Raw genomic sequence first — 13,304 nt, 5'->3', positions numbered from 1 at the left:
CCAGTCAAGTCTACCACTGTCATCCCCCAAGCAATCGAGTCTGTTCCAGTCATTTCTGAGTTAACTAGATCCGATTCTACCATTCCTGAATCAGTCACATCCGCTTCCGTTATTCAGGAGCCAGTCAAGACAAGCACCGTCATCTCTCAATACATCAGGTCAATTCCAGTACCTCCCCAATCTGAGTCAACCCCTATTCAAGAAACTGTAGTGTCTACTTCTGCTGCCCAAGAGCTAGAGAAGTCTACCACTGTCATCTCTCGGTCAAAATTTGTTTCTGTCATTTCTGAGTCTGCTGTACCCGCTTTTGTCATTGCTGAGTCCATGGGGTTAACTACTATGCCGTCTGTGTTGGGCGAGTCAGTTACAGATACTACAGAGGCAGTCAAGCACATAACATTGACCCATCAAGAGCGGAGGAGCGGAAAGGCCATAGTTATTCAGTCTAATACCCTTCCTTCTAAAGCCCCAAGCACAGCAGTTTCTGAAGCATCTAGTCCAGTGGAATCAATTTCAAGACCGCTTGGCATTCTTGTCACACCGGAAGTGGGTGTTCTAGCCAGCCATGTCCTGTCCAGGAACATCCCTTGTGTGACTCCAGAGCCAGTCAAATCAACTGCTGTCTTTTCTCAGGTTACTAAATCAGCCACTCCTGAGTCTGCTGAACTAACCACTGACTTCCCTGTATCTGCCAAGAGTTTTTCTGTTATTCCTGAGCCTGTCAAATCAAGTGTTGTCCCTCAGTCATTTAAGCCCGTTCTTACTGAGTTTGCTGAGTCAGCTTCATTCACTGCTGAGTCTACAGAGGTCACTGCTGTTTCGCCTGAGGTGGCCAAGTTAGCTGCAGATACTACAGAGGCGATCACTACAGAGGCGATCACTACAGAGGTCACTGCTGTTTCGCCTGAGGTGGCCAAGTTAGCTACAGATACTACAGAGGCGGTCAGGCACACACCATCGACCCGTCGCAAACGGAGAAGGACCCATGCAAGGCAGTCTACTATCCCCCAATCTCAAGCCTCAAGTCCAGTGGTCCGAGAATACCCAAGTCTGAGTGCCCAGAACCGTGAGGTCCTGGAGGACCCTATTGTGATGGTCTCAGATCCAGTGGTCCCTGAGGTATCAGGTCCAGTGACTTTTTCTAAGTCACCTGTCAGTCAATTCATGCCCTCCGAGACCGTTTCTACCAGTGCAGTCATGTTTACAGAGGTCTCTTCTTGTCAGTCAGTACCTGCTATTATGGCCAAGCAAGCCATTCCCAAATTGCCTGTTGTCATTGCTGCAGAGACCTTTTCTGAATGTCTTACTAGTCTCATGTCCATAGTAAAGATTCCTGTCATATCCCCAGTAGAGATTCCTATCGTGTCCACAAAGGATGAAATTCCAGGAGGAATTCCTGAGTCTGCTCCTGAGAGAGCAGTCCCAACGCCCACTCTGTTGAGAGCAATTCCTCAGCCTGCTTCAGATGAGGTTTTTCCTGAGCTCGCTGCTAAGAAAGCTGTTCCCGAGTCCGCTCCCAAGGGAGATTTAGTCCCAGAGCCCACTCCAGAAAGAGCAGCCCGAGCCCGCTTCAGCTCCAGAGAGAGCAATCACAGTGCCCATTACAGCTCCAGAGAGAGCGTTCACTGAGCCTGCTCCAGCTCCAGAAAGAGCGTTCACCGAGCCCGCTCCAGAAAGAGTGTTCATCAAGCCCGCTCCAGAGAGAGCATTCACAGAGCCTGCTTCAGCTCCAGAGAGAGCAATCACAGTGCCCATTACAGCTCCAGAGAAAGCGTTCACCGAGCCCGCTCCAGCTCCAAAGAGAGCGTTCACCGAGCCCGCTCCAGCTCCAGAAAGAGAGTTCATCAAGCCCGCTCCAGAGAGAGCATTCACAGAGCCTGCTTCAGCTCCAGAGAGAGCAATCACAGTGCCCATTAAAGCTCCAGAGAGAGCGTTCACCGAGCCCGCTCCAGCTCCAAAGAGAGCGTTCACCCAGACCACTCAAGAGAGAGTGTTCACCGAACCCACTCCAGCTCCAGAGAGAGCAGTCACAGAAGTTACTCTAGCTCCTGAGCATGCTCCAATTTTGGCTCCAGCCCCTGAGGACAATTTTAAGTTTATGTCTATGGTTTCTAAGGGCACCCCAAGGTCTGTCTCCAAACCCATTTCCAAGACATTCTCCTTCCCTGTCACTTCAGCCATTGCCCCTGATCCTGCCACTGTCTCCAAGCCCAGTTGGAGGTCCAGACCAGTGAGGCCAGTCCCTGTTTCCAAGAGTGCTCCCAGTCAAGTTTTCACCCCTCCCACCCCTCCCTCTGTATTTGCTGGTTGTTTTGGCTCTCCTAAGCCAGCACCACCCTGGTCAGCCAAGAACTTTGTGCCCAGTTCCGTTCCCACTCAGTCAGAAGTTAACGCTCACAGGACCTCACCTAAACCCAAAGAAATCCTCCTTAGAGGAGTCGTGAGTGGGAAAAAATGCTGAATTACTACTCAGCCACCCTTTCAGAGCACTTTCTAGTAACTCTCTTCCCTGAGGTCCTGCCTCCTCTTTTTGCCAGGGTGGCATTTCATAAGCAGCCACACTAGCCATCTGCTCCTGTCTCCAGGAACTTCCTGAAGATGGATCAAAAGGCTAAGAGGAGGTCGAGGATGTGGACTCAACCTTGCAAGGGATAACCCCCCTGAAGGCAGCAGACTGTGCCCTCGCCTCCTTGAACCTCTCGACCAAAATCTCAACGGAGGTGCCGAAAGAGGCTCAAAGGCGAGACTGGCTAGTCAAAAAGAAAGGATTTCTCATTCTCCTTGATCCCCAAAAGGTAAGCTCCTCTGCAGTTTACTGAGTTGAAATGGCAAGAAAGCCTTTCCTCTAGGTTACTTCCAAGTTTGTCTATGGATCAGATTGTGGGTCGGTTAATGTTAGCGACATGCACTTCATCATTAATTTAAGACTGAGCCAGAAGTTAACGCTCACAGGACCTTACCTAATCCCAAAGCCATTCAAAACATCATTCAATGTAATTGTGATAATTGTAATTAATAATCGCAATTACAATTTCAAGGGAATAATTGACAATTATGATTTTTGTCACTATTGTGCAGCCCTAAAAAGTACTAATCAATTTATTGTCAAAATATCTTTTTAAAAAAAAAAAAAAAAAACTTGAGTATCATATCTATTATTGTCCATAACGTAAAAAAAATGATCGGTTATCACTATGGTTAAACTTTCCATATCTGTACATAGTCTACTACTAAATACTAATGAGAAAATAGAGTAGTTCCCAAAAGTATAGATTTTTTTAATACTTGGCATCATAATAATGTGTAAATAATCCAAGTGATAGCTCACCTGGACTAAAAGCCTTCATGGTTGCACAAGAACAAGTCCTCAATGGTTCTCGCAGTATCTCAAATGTGCTTGCTTGATGCACGTTTGAGCTTCTGTTTACCATATTTAATGTGTGTTGATCAATATTTATATGTAAAAGCCTAAATTAAATCTGTTCATCATACAATTAAGTCTCTTCATTGAATGAAAATCTTATGGGTTTGGAATGACATGAGGTTGAGTAAATGATGACAAAACTGTCACTTTAAAGGTACACTATGTAATTTTTTTTTTTGTTCAAAATGAACTAAATTTAAATAATGAGTCAAAACATCATCAATCCTTCTTCCAAAACATGTTTTTGTCTTACCCTGATTCACTATGACAAGCCTATTATAAGTGTTTATATTTTAGACATGACGGGATGGTTTTCACAGTAAATTGCAAACATACGTCATTCACCCTTGCATGTTTTGTCATATCCGTAAATAGTAAAAAGTTGCTCCGACTAATTTGACGCATGTATGGTATGGGAGCAGCACAGCAGCATAGTTTAGATGCTTATAATTGAACTCCGGGGAATCACCAGTTTTTAAAAAAAAACGCAGAACAGAAGAGAGTCTGCTGGCAAAAGAGAACAAAACAGAGCTTGTAATAAAACAAGAATCAACATTGGCTTGGCTTTTCGGAGATGGCGAGAACTGGGGGATTTGAAATAATTATAATAATTAATAATTAATAATAATTCATAATAATAATTCCTTACATTTATATAGCGCTTTTCTGGGCACTCAAAGTGCTTTACATATTGAAGGGGGAATCTCCTCAACCACCACCAATGTGCAGCTTCCACCTGGATGATGCGACGGCAGCCATATTGCGCCAGAACGCCCACCACACACCAGCTTATTGGTGGAGAGGAGACAGAGGGATGAAGCCAATCACTGTATGGGGATGATTAGGAGGCCATGATGGACAGAGGCCAATGGGCAAGTTTGGCCAGGATGTCGGGGTTACACCCCTATTCTTTTCGAAGGACATCCTGGGATTTTTAATGACCACAGAGAGTCAGGACCTCAGTTTAACGTCTCATCCGAAGGACGGTGCTTTTTGACAGTATTAGTGTCCCCATCACTATACTGGGGCATTAGGACCCACACAGACTACAGGGTGAGCACTCCCTGCTGGCCTCACTAACACCTCTTCCAGCAGCAACCTAGTTTTCCCAGGAGGTCTCCCATCCAGGTACTAACCAGGCTCAGCCCTGCTTAGCTTCAGTGGGCAACCAGTCTTGGGCTACAGGGTGATATGGCTGCTGAAACATTTTAAACGCATCATAGAGATGGTGTTTTTATTACTCAACAGTATGGTATGGTATTTTGTATGTATGGTGTGGTATTAAGTATGGTATTTTGTTGAACAGATACATTATCACATGTAGCTCTCTAATAGAGTTCATTGGAAAGCATTATCTATTGTGAAGGGCCATTTCACTGGTTTTTGTAGTGCTGTGCTAGAATTCAAGGAAGTACCGTGTCTATTAAAGGTACAATAGGACATTTTCGGAGAGGCTAGCAATAGTGAGCTTTCAAATCATAACATCCTACCCTCCCTTCAGAGCGTCTCAAAGCCACGCCTCCTCCAAAACACCATGAAGGCACACAAACACAGCTGTTTTCGGCAAAGCATCACAAGAGATGGTGTTAAACTGCCTCATGTCTCAAAGCACATAACATTACAATCATAATGAATGTAAACAACTTAGAGAGCTTGTACCTGACTGCTGATTCATTTCGGTGTTGATACTGTTGACATGGACACACATTATTCAGAGTCTGAGGACGTATATGAGGAGACTTTCAACCAGTATAACAAAAAAATGTTTCTGTAGAGAATCACCTATTGCACCTTTAATGGGTATAGCTACAGTAATATCTTCAGCTAGTCAGCTTGAGGTCCATTCCATCTAAACTGGTTATATCTCTTAATCCTAGTAGTGGATATTTTATGAGCAGTAGAATAATCTCACTGTCTCTCTTTTCAGAAAGAAAAGGCTAATTAATGCCATTTTTATTTGTTTACATAATTTTTAAATTGATTATTAAAATCTATCTGCATACACTCATGTCATATTAAGAAAGCAAGAGAAAATGAGAATAAATAAAGGTGTGTGTTTGTGTGTTGTAAAGTGTGTATGTGCATGAATGGGTGGGCAAGGGGGATATGGGTGAAAAGAAATCTGATTTTAGTTATAGTTTTACTAGTTTAGTTTTTTAAACTAGTTTAGTTTTGTCACTTTTTCCACACATTAACAATGACAATTACAGATAGTTAATGTTTAAAAACGGGCTAAAATGAGTAAACGCTCTCTAAAACAGTTAAATTCAATTGAAACCTATTGAGTAGATTGAAACCTATTCAAAAACCCTATAGTAAGGCCTAAAACTATTGAGTAGGAATGGAGAAATGAAGCCTCTTAAAACTTTGAAGCTTTTCTTCCGTTCCGTAAAAAGTTTCAAATCAAGAGTGTTGAAAACGTCTCGGTTACAAAGGTAACCCTCGTTCCCTGAAGGAGGGAACGGAGACGTACGTCGGACAGACCGACGAATAGGAATCTCGCTAGAGAGGCCAATCTACTTCGAGTGTAACTAAAACGAGCCAATGCACATTGGCATGCAATCATATGCATCAGCTGCTCGCCTCGCAGCGCGGGTATATAATGAGCAGCAGGTGCGTTGCATCTTCAGGTTTTCGCTGAGGAGCCGAACCGGATAGGCAGCAGCATCAGCGGGGTACAGCGACTGTGGCGACGGGACGTACGTCTCCGTTCCCTCCTTCAGGGAACGAGGGTTACCTTTGTAACCGAGACGTTCCCATTCAGTCGGTCACGTTCGACGTACGTCGGACAGACCGACGAATAGGAATCCCTACCAAAGCGCCACAGGAGCTGCCCTCCTCCAGCGCTCTGTTGTAAGCCACCTGAACCCCCTTGCCTGCGGACGGTGGGACAGGCTAACACACAGAGAGGGTCGATCACTGTTGTTCCCAAACCCATTCAGTGAGATTGTTGGATAACGCTGGGAAAGCGTAACCTTTCGTTAGAAAAGGAACGCTGCGGAAGCCACATCCTTCCCCGAAGGAGTTATGTGGAGAAGTACATATGGACTAACCCTGCAGGGCTGTGCAACATATGGAAGGACTGGGTGACTCCAACTCGGTTAGAGATGGGTTCTCCAGAGGGAAAGACACGGGCTTCGTTTAGGAGCAACCGTGGAGAAAACCATATGGGATCCCCGTAGGGTCACACATATGGAACCCAGCCTAAATCCGGTTCTCAGGGATGCAACGGAGTATAGGCCTGGCGCCGGACGCTCCGCCACGTCGGCTGCCGAAGGGTAACCGGAGGACTCAACAGGGTCTGCCCGTAGGGACTCTCTGGAGCAAAGAAGCGCATGCAGCGCAGCAAGCCGACACTAAGCCGCGGCCTCTCCGTGCCTCTGACCTGAGGCGAGAACACGGGAGGAGACCGGATCAACACGAAGGCTATAGTATCTAGCGAACGTGTTAGGTGTCGCCCAGCACGCAGCTCTACAAATGTCTGTTAGCGAGGCACCACGAGCCAGCGCCCAGGAGGATGCTACACCTCTCGTGGAGTGAGCATGCAACCTGAGCGGGCAGGGCACGCCCTGAGCTTGGTAAGCCAGGGCGATGGCATCCACTATCCAGTGGGCCATCCTCTGCTTGGAGACAGCCTTTCCCTTCTGCTGGCCTCCGTAACAGACAAAGAGCTGGTCTGAGGTCCTGAAGCTTCGAGTTCTGTCTATGTACAGTCACAAGGCGCGGACTGGACAGAGCAAAGCCAGGGCTGGGTCTGCCTCCTCCGAGGGCAGCGCTTGCAGGCTCACCACCTGGTTCCTGAAGGGAGTGGTAGGAACCTTGGGCACATAGCCAGGCCGGGGTCTCAGTACCACGTGGCTGTCACCCGGCCCGAACTCCAGGCACGATTTGTCGACTGAAAATGACTGCAGGTCCCCTACCCTCTTGATGGAGGCCAATGCAACCAGCAGCAAAGTCTTCATAGACAGAATCTTTAAGTCTGCCAATTGCAAGGCTCAAAGGGAGCAATCTGAAGTGCTCTTAGCACCAGAGCGAGGTCCCAAGAGGGTATGGAGGGGGGACGAGGAGGATTTAACCGTCTCGCCCCCCCTAAGGAACCTGACGACCAGGTCATGCTGACCAACAGATTTGCCATCTATGTGGTCGTGGTAAGCGGAGATAGCAGCAGTATGGACTTTGAGGGTGGAGGGGGACAGCCTACGCTCCAACCCTTGCCGCAAGAAGGAAAGCACGACTCCGATCGAGCATCTTCCGGGGTCTTCTCGGCGAGAAGAGCACTACTCGACAAACAGGTTCCACTTCGAGGCGTAAGCACGTCTCGTAGACAGTGCACGAGCCGAAGTGATGGTGTTAAGTACCTCAGGGGGTAAGTCACCTAGAACCTCCGCGTCCCGTCCAGGGACCAGACATGGAGTTTCCAGAGGTCTGGACGTGGGTGCCAAAGAGTGCCCCGTCTCTGAGAAAGAAGGTCCTTCCTCAGAGGAATGGGCCAGGGAGGGGCTGTCGCGAGGAGTGAGAGTTCTGGGAACCAGGTCTGGTTGGGCCAGTAAGGCGCAACTAGCAGGACCTGCTCCTCGTCCTCCCTGACTTTGCACAGAGTCTGTGCAAGTAGGCTCACTGGGGGAAAGGCATATTTGTGCAGGCCCCGGGGCCAGCTGTGTGCCAGTGCGTCTGTCCCGAGTGTTCCCTCGGTCAGAGAGTAAAACAACTGGCAGTGGGAGGTTTCTGGTGAGGCAAACAGGTCTACCTGAGCCTCTCCGAACTCTCTCCAGATCAGCTGGACCACCTGGGGGTGGAGTCACCACTCTCCTGGCAGCGCAGCTCGTGATAGCTCGTCGGCCACACAGTTGAGCACACCGGGAACATGAATGGTGCGAAGCGACCTCAGATGCTTCCGACTCCACAGGAGGAGATGGCGGGCGAGTTGCGACATGCGACGGGAGCGTAGACCACCTTGACGGTTGATGTACGCAACGGTCGCAGTGTTGTCCATACGAACCAGTACATGCTTGCCCCGTAGCGGCCCTTTGAGGCGGCTCAGAGCAAGACGTACTGTTAGCAACTCGAGGCAATTGATGTGCCAATGCAGATGGGGTCCCGTCCAAACCCCTGACACTGCATGCCCGTTGTACGTGGCACCCCAGCCGGTGGCAGAAGCATCTGTGAATACCACAGCATGCTGGGGCACTCCTGCCCAGAGAAACAAAGGGTCCGACCACGGACTGAAGGCTTGGCGGCACTCCTGAGTGATTGGCACCCGGAACGTGCCGCGTTGCCACGCCTATCTCGGGACTCGGCCGTGAAGCCAGTGTTGAAGCGGTCTCATATGAAGCAGACCGAGCGGGGTTACTGCCGCCGCGGCCGCCATATGCCCCAGGAGTCTCTGAAAAAATTTCAGTGGGACCTCTGTCCTGCCAACACCGACTGAGCACGTTCCTCTGTGAGGCGTGCTATCTGTTCGACCGAATCCAACTCCATACCGAGAAAAAAGATCCTCTGCACCGGGGCGAGTTTGCTCTTTTCCCAGTTGACCTGAAGCCCCAACTGGCTGAGGTGTCTGAGCACCAAATCCCTGTGTTCGCACAACTGATCCCGAGACTGTGCTAGAATGAGCCAGTCGTCGAGATAGTTGAGAATGCGAACACCCTGTTCTCTCATGGGAACAAGGGCTCCCTCCACGACCTTCGTAAAGACGCGGGGAGACAGGGCCAGCCCGAAGGGTAGGACTCTGTACTGATATGCTCGAACTTCGAACGCAAAGCGCAGGAATGGCCTGTGTCGCGGAAGAATCGAGACATGGAAGTACGCATCCTTCAGGTCGATCGCTGCAAACCAATCTCGGGGACGGACGCACTCGAAAATGCGCTTCTGCGTAAGCATTTTGAACGGTAGCTTGTGCAGGCTCCGATTCAAAACTCGCAGGTTCAAGATAGGTCGTAACCCGCCGCTTTTCTTGGGTACGCACGAAGCGCGAGGTCCGTTGCAGCACGAAGTTCCTGAAGAACTTGTGGGTCATGACCACCCTCGTGCAGGTCCTTCAGTGCCTTGGCCTGATGGACCTGCAACAACGCCATAGCGTGTAGGGCAGAGGCGGCTTCCCCACAGGCCTGGTAAGCCTTGCCAGTAAGATCTGACGAGTACTTACAGGCCCGGGAAGGGAGAGACGGCTCCCCCCGCCAGGTGGAGTTAGGGCACAGTTGCATAGCAACTCCACAGGGGGTATGCACGTATAACCCTTAGCCGCCCCGCCATCAAGGGTGGTGAGGGAGGAGGACCCACCGACACGGTTTCGGGCAGTAAAAGGTGCCGTCCATGTGCCAGTGAGTTCTTCATGCACCTCCGGGAAGAATGGCACTGGGGTGGGGGGCTGAGAACCAGCCCTTGCCACCCCGAGATACCAATCATCCAACCTCGAGGGTTCGGGACACGGTGGAGGATTCCACATGAGCCCGACCCTGTTGGCGGCCCGGGAAAGCATAGCCATCATTTCCGGGTCCGAATCGGGCACAGTTGTCACTCCCGAAGGAGGCAGCTGCGCCGAATCATCATCCCCAGAAGCGTCAGGCTCACCCTCCGATGCAGCGATCGACATCCGGTCATCTTGGGGAGATCCGAAGGATACGGATGGTACACACCTCTGGGGCGGTCCACCGCGCTCCCCCGGCAGCTCTACTGGCTGCGGAGTGCAGGAGGGGTGAGGGTTCCTACGGGGTTGGTTGCCCGAAGGAAACGCGCTCACTGTAATCCTCAAGTCACCAGTGCTGCTGCCCGACGCAACCCTCTGGGGAGGATTGGAACGAGGCAGCGGCACCGGGACTCCGCCCCTTTGCAGGAACTGGAGTCTAGACCACAACTCCGCGACGGTCATCTTCCCACAATGGGTGCATGACTCGTCCACAAACGCCGCCTCAGCGTGCCTTAAGCCCAAGCACGCGATACAGCGTTCGTGACCATCCCGAGGCGCCAGGCAACGACCACATCCAGCAGCACACAAGTAGAACGACATCTTTAAAAAGACGCGAACTACTCGTGTAAGCTCTTTCAGGGACTAACTCTTTTAGGTGCCGAAGCACGCAGGGGAAAAGTCGCTGCAACACAGACAGGGAATGTGCAGCCTGTCGTGTGCACTCTCCTTGCAGACGCTGCCTCTTACCAGCTGTCAAAACAGCTTTTAAGCGCTCTTAAGCGCACCGTTACCAGCCGTCAAAACGGCTTTCACAGCTGGGAAACAGCTTTCTTTGCTCAAAGATAAAGGCAAAAGAAAAAAGTAAAGAAAAGGAGAAACGAAATCGGCCCCGCTGCTGTGCTGTCCTCCTGTACCGGACGAGAAAGAGCAGTCACAAGAGAGAGCTGACTCGTTGAAGTCCGTGTTCAAACACTCGCTCGTAGATACCACTGTGTTTGCAGTAGTTCGGCTCCGAAGTGAAAAGCTGAAGATACAACGCACCTGCTGCTCATTATATACCCGCGCTGCGAGGCGAGCAGCTGATGCATATGATTGCATGCCAATGTGCATTGGCTCGTTTTAGTTACACTCGAAGTAGATTGGCCTCTCTGGCGAGATTCCTATTCGTCGGTCTGTCCGACGTGCGTCGAACGTGACCGACTGAATGGGAACTTATTTTTCTTTCAGCAATTGCAAGTGTTCTCAGCACACATTTGAGTATTGCTCAAGAAAGCGAAAGATGAAAAAGCTGATTGTTATGTCTGTTTTAATGACTATAAAATGACTGCTTCCTCCGTAGGTTCATGACTGGTTTAAATATTTTTTGAAGTTGAAGCATTAATAAGTTAAAGGTGCACTAGAACGCTTTTTCACAAGATGTAATATAAGTCTAAGGTGTCCCCTGAATGTGTCTGTGAAGTTTCAGCTTAAAATACCCCATAGATTTTTTAAAATTAATTTTTGTAACTGCCTATTTTGGTGCATCATTAAATATTTGCCGATTCAGGCTGCTTCCCCTTTAAATCCTCACGCTTCCCGCCCCCGAGCTCGCAACTCTATAATACATTGCATAAACAACGTTCACACAGCTAATATAACCCTCAAAATGGATCTTTACAAAATGTTCGTCATGCATGCTACATACATGCATCGGATCATGTAAGTACAGTATTTATTTGGATGTTTACATTTGATTCTGAATGAGTTTGAGTCTATGCTCTGTGGCTAAAGCTAACATTACACACTGTTGAAGAGATTTATAAAGAATGAAGTTGTGTTTGTGAATTATACAGACTGCAAGTGTTTAAAAATGAAAATAGCGACGGCTCTTGTCTCCGTGAATACAGTAAGAAACGATGGTATTTTTAACCACATTTAACAGTACATTAGCAACATGCTAACAAAACATTTAGAAAGACAATTTACAAATATCACTAAAAATATCATGATATCATGGATCATGTCAGTTATTATTGCTCCATCTGCGATTTTTTGATATTGTTCTTGTTGCTTACCAAGTCTGATGATTCAGCTGTGCAGCTCCAGACGTTAATACTGCCTGCCCTTGTTTAATGCCTTGAACATGGGCTGGTAGGGGTGTGACGAGACAGGTATCTCACGAGACGAGACGAGACTCGAGACTGAGTTCACGAGACGAGACAAGATTTTTACACACTATTTTTAAGAAATCCTCAATGGTGAAATCATGACTAGAAAAAATATTCTGCAGGTGTATTTGAAATGTTTTAACTAATCATCTTGTAATGAATGTCATTTCAGTTCTACTTTCTGAGTGTGAATTATCATATGCAGTAAAAGACAACAATACTCAAGCACTGTAAAAGATTTTGCTACTAACTCAACTGACTTCTCTTCTGTATGATTTCAGTCTCTTCAGACCTTACTGTACATGATTTATGAGCTTCTACAACTTTAGACCTCCTAACTGAACTCCTTTCCACAAACTGATCATAGAAATAAAAACAGTATGAATAAAAATGTTAACACTTTACAATAAGGTCTCATTTATTAACATTAATGTATTAACCAACATCAACTAACAATGAGCAATATATTTGCTACAGTATTTATTAATCTTTGTTTATGTTAGTTGATAAAAATAGTCATTCATTGTTAGTTCATGATAGTTCACAGTGCATTAACTAATGTTAACAAATGAAACCTTATTGTTTGTGCTTAATAAGATTAAGAGAAAACTGTTATTCGTTTTCATGGTAACACTTTACATTAAGTGCAACCATAATCACACTCTCTCAATATTCAAAGTGCAAATAAGACCACATTTTTCTTTGATACAGAGCTGAGAGATGATTACAACTACACTGCCCAGCCTAAAATAGCTTTCATATTGAGAGATATCTGTATTCATCAGGGAGCCGCTTTCAAAATGCGGGGTATTGAGATCGCGTTTGAATGCGCGCTCCTATTTACTTTCACTTTCAGCGATCGCGCATAACTCTGTAAATATGGAGCGGTGGCGTCCGTTATCCAACTGAATTAAATGTTTTTTTATTTAAACACAAAGCAAAATGACAGTGGAGGCGTAATGTAAACCTAGCGGTGGCATATTCTTTCCTAATCATCCTAACCACTCTGTCATGGCAACATCACGAGACTACTTTTCGCCTCGACGAGAAATCTCGTCACAGTTTAGTCTCGCGAGATCTCGTGACACGAGATCTCGTCACACCCCTATGGGCTGGTATATGCAAATATTGGGGGTGTACATATTAATGACCCCGACTGTTGCGTCACAGTTGATGTTATGTTGAGATTCGCCTGTTCTTCAGAGGTCTTTTAAACAAATGAGATTTACATAAGAAGGAGGAAACAATGGTGTTTGAGACTCACTGTATGTCATTTCCATGTACTGAACTCTTGTTATTCAACTATGCCAAGGTAAATTCAATTTTC

At 47.5% G+C, this 13,304-nt stretch overlaps 1 pseudogene; it reads right to left on the bottom strand.

Annotated features, from left to right (window-relative positions):
- Positions 1-4,510: 4,510 nt before the first annotated feature.
- On the bottom strand, positions 4,511-4,627 carry LOC125246496 (annotated as a pseudogene).
- Positions 4,628-13,304: the final 8,677 nt, after the last annotated feature.

This window comes from Megalobrama amblycephala, linkage group LG14 (assembly GCF_018812025.1).
Source record: "Megalobrama amblycephala isolate DHTTF-2021 linkage group LG14, ASM1881202v1, whole genome shotgun sequence".
NCBI lineage: Eukaryota > Metazoa > Chordata > Actinopteri > Cypriniformes > Xenocyprididae > Megalobrama > Megalobrama amblycephala.
Note: the sequence above shows the minus strand (reverse complement) of the source record. Positions and strands in the feature narration are given on the sequence as shown.